The 4277-nt window shown below is 37.8% G+C and overlaps 2 pseudogenes; one reads left to right on the forward strand and one right to left on the reverse strand.

Annotated features, from left to right (window-relative positions):
- Positions 1-423: 423 nt before the first annotated feature.
- LOC141585349 (matrin-3 pseudogene) lies at positions 424-1160 on the reverse strand (annotated as a pseudogene).
- On the forward strand, positions 1096-3441 carry LOC101042664 (matrin-3 pseudogene; annotated as a pseudogene).
- Positions 3442-4277: the final 836 nt, after the last annotated feature.

The raw sequence follows: 4277 nt of genomic DNA on the forward strand, positions 1-4277 counted from the left end.
CTCCAGATGAAAAGTCTGCAAGACTCAGATTAAAACATGGAAAATTATTAATACACTATTGGTTTTTTTTCCTAATTGAATAGAATAAAATGTTAACATTTCTTTGAAGCTTGCAACTACTAAATTTCATTTTTTCAAATGGTTCTACATTTTTTTCTTAGTGGTGCAAGTAGAAAAAGTAAGCTACTTTGTCTTAGAGTAGCTTATGAAGTCAGTCTCTACAAAGTACTTCTGTCTGTTGCCATTCTGATAAAATGAAAACTACTCATTAACTTAACCGTGTGTGTAATACTTTTTGCGATAACACTTAACACATAGATTTCTCCGATAAAAGAAAAGAGTACAATAGTTTTCTTCCAACTATCAGTATTGTATTTTAAAAACATTAACATTAAAAACAAATAATTGTTTTCTTTGAAATCATTAAATATTGCACATCTCAATTTCCTTCTGTCCACGTTCAGCCAATTTATTTAGAAATTTCTTTAATTTCTGATAATGAGGAAGCCTGCTGCAATGAATATCTTTGCAACTTCTTCATTTGTATAAAAGAGTGAACACAGCTTACAGTAAAACCCTGTTTTAGGTATCACAGTCTGTACCAACAGGAACATTCTGCTGATATGGTCAAATTCTACAGTCATCTGGGATTGTATAGTCCTCCCTGTTCTCATCACTTTGACCATCTCCGTTTTCACATGTATCTTTGTTGGGATCATCAGCATTCTCAGCAGATTCAGCACCTGGTTCTGTGTTATCCTCATTTTTAATTCCATTTTCCAACACTGCTTCATTTTCTTGATCAAGTTCCTCTATCTTGTCCACCTTTTTAAGCTTTTTCTTAGTTACTGCTGAAGCACTTGCATCTTTTTTCATAGCTTTGAAGATTTATTTTCCCATTGGAAGCCAAATCACCTAAATTAGCAAAATAGGTCTCATATCCCACTGAATTGCCACTTTGCAGCAGTGCTGCTGCTGTTTTTTCATCTACAAGCAGCTCATCTTTAGGTTCGGGAAGCATAATAGGTTCCTGCTCTGTCTTGTCTGCTGGTTCTCAGCTTGAAGAAGATTCTGCAGTCCTTATTGATCCTTTTTATGGGCATTGCCATTTTTGAAGCAAAGTTAACCTAGCTTTCTAGGTTCAGCTTTCTTTATGGCCATCTTTAAAAACCTTTTTGTTTTTAAATCTGTACAATAGACAAAAGCTAGTTCTACAATGTCCAAGTCATTGGAGTAGCTCTCAGTAGGGACGCACAAGGTCACGAGCATGACCTGCCTGCAGCAGTAATAGGCCTTCTTGCTGCTGCTACCCAGTCTTCAAGTATGTCAGCATCTCTTGAAAGGATGAAGCAGGGTATTGCACACCTTGCTAGTTTAATGAATCTTGGAATGAGTTCTTCATTGAATCAACAAGGGGCTCACAGTGCACTCTCTTCTGCTAGTACTTCTCATAATTTGCAGTCTATATTTAACATTGGAAGTAGAGGTCTCCTCCTTTTATTATCTTCTCAACACCAATGGAGATGCAGACTAGTCCAGTAATATTTTGGTCAGCTTTGGTCTGTCTGCTGGAGACCTAGCTGAACTGAGTTGTTATCCAGAGGACAAGATTACTCCTCAGAATGTGCCCCAAATCCTTCTACAGCTTAAAAGGAGGAGAATTGAAGAAGGCCTTGCCTTGAGTTATGGCAGAGATGGCAGATTTGCCACACAGGAGCCACCATACAGAGTACTTAGGGATGACTAGGAAAAAAAAGGCACTTTAGAAGAGATAGTTGTGATAATTGTGGTCCTAGTCTCAACCCAGTGCTTGACTATGACCATGGAAATCATTCTCAATAATCTGGTTATTATAACAGAATGGACTATGAAGATGACAGATTAAGAGATAGAGAAAGGGCTGGGTGCAGTGGCTCACACCTGTAATTCCAGCACTTTGGGAGGCCAAGGCGGGCAGATCACAAGGTCAGGAGTTCAAGACCAGACTGGCCAACATGGTGAAACCCTGTCTTACTAAAAAATACAAAAATTAGCTGGACATGGTGGCTCATGCCTGTAATTCCAGCTACTTGGGAGGCTGAGGTAGGAGAATTGCTTGAACTGAGACCCAGGAGGTGGAGGTTGCAGTGAGCCGAGATGGTGCTACTGCACTCCAGCCTGGGCTACAGAGCAAGACTCCATCTCTAAAAGAAAAAAAAAAAGATGAGAAAGATGTATGGATGATTCTTTTTTGTGTCTGACCTCGCATAACTACCATAAATTTGACAGTGAGTCTGAGAGAATGGGACGTGGTCCTGGCCCCTTACAAGAGAGATATCTCTTTGAGAAAAAGAGGGGCACTCTTCCAAGTACCAATATTAAAGACTTCCATGGACTCTTACCAAAGGGCTATCCCCATATATTCCTGTGCTCTATATGTGATTTGCCAGTTCATTCTAATAAGGAGTGGAGTCAACCTAACAATGGAGAAAGTCACAGTCGCCAATGCCAGCTTCTTCTTGACATCTACCTAGAATGGAATCCTGAAAGTGATACAGGACACACAGTGGGTGATCCACTCATGTTGCAGCAGTCTACAAATCCAGAACCAAAATTCTGGGACCTCCACCTCCCTTGTTTCATCTTGGAGGACCAGCAGTTGAACCAAGAGGAAATCTGAGTGTTGAAAATGGAAAACTGCAAGGACTTAGACACAGGCAAAAAGGCAGAGTGGAAACTACCAGAGTTGTTCACATCACGGATTTTCAACAAGGGAAAACTTGAGATATCAGCTATTACAGCTGGTGGAACTATTTGGAGTCATTTCAAATCATCTGATTCTAAATAAAATTAATGAGGCATTTATTGAAATGGCAACCACAGAGGATGTTCAGGGTGCTGTGGATTATTATACAACTACACCAACGTTAGCTGGCAAGCTGGTGAGAGTTCATTTATCCCAGAAGTATAAAAGAACAAAGATCCCTGAAGAAAAGTCAGATAAGAAGTTTGATCAAAAGTAAGAGCTTGGACATATAATACTTCTCAGCAATTTGCCCCATTCTGGCTATTCTGATAGTGCTGTCCTCAAGCTTGCTGGGCCTTATGGGAAAATAAAGAATTACATAATGATAAGGATGAAAAGTCAGGATTTTACTGAGATGAAGACCAGAGAAGATGCAATGGCAATGGTTGACCATTGTTTGAAAAAAACCTTTTTGTTGACCTGTCTGAGAAATATAAATATTGGTACTGAGGATTCCCAACAAGAGGCATTGATTTACTGAAAAAAGATAAATCCCAAAAAGATCTTACTCTCCAAATGATAAAGAATCTCCAAGTGATAAGAAATCCAAAACTGATGGTTCCCAGAAGACTGAAAGTTCAACTAAAGGTAAAGAACAAGAAGAGAAGTCTGGTGAAGATGGTGACAAAGACACAAAAGATAAATTTATTTTTTAAGTTACAGTTTCAATGATTATTACTATCACAAGTGAATGCTGACTTTGAAGTGTATTTTATGAGTCAAATGTCTACTTTTTTAAGGGAAAAAAAGACAAGAATCAGAAATTTTAAATAGAAAATGTGAAATAAGTGAGTATAGGAGGATGACTTATTTTCTCTATTTTTAACAGTTTGACTTTTCCTGTGCACTAAGAAACAGCTAATGGCTTATGTCATCTAACTCTCTTTATCCAAGTTAGCAAAAAGCTAACAGTTTTCTTTTTAGGTTAAGAATAATAACATTAATAGCTATATTTTGCTGAAAACTTATGATGTCAAGCTCTTAAATGAGCTGCTAGTTTTCAGCTTATAAGGGAGATGCTAGTATTAACCATTTACCCAAGGAAACCAAATCTCAGGGAAGTTAGATAAGTCTCCCATGTTAGTAAGTGAAAAAGTCAAAATTATAATCCAGGCTGACTTCCTCAAAAGCCCCCTTCATCTCTCTCCTGCACAGCCTCTAACATTAAGCCTGCATCCTTACTTTCCACTACCCCACCAAACCTGAAAATTCTCTTTTCATTCTTTAAACTTTATTTTAAATAGAAACCATCCCTTAGTAATTACAAAAGTTCCAGGAAGTAAACTGGAAAATACTTTCTGAAGTTGCTGCTTTTCTATTACAAGCTTGTGCCTCCTAGTCCTATTTCATTCAATGGTACACCTGAATAGAATATCCATCATTGGCAAATCCACAAATATTAACTCATATTGCCTGAAAACATTCATTGAGCAAATATAATGTTTGAGGCTCTGTTGAATAAGTTGATAAAGAGATTGTTTAGTATCAGAAT

Source organism: Saimiri boliviensis, chromosome 1 (assembly GCF_048565385.1).
Source record: "Saimiri boliviensis isolate mSaiBol1 chromosome 1, mSaiBol1.pri, whole genome shotgun sequence".
Lineage (NCBI taxonomy): Eukaryota > Metazoa > Chordata > Mammalia > Primates > Cebidae > Saimiri > Saimiri boliviensis.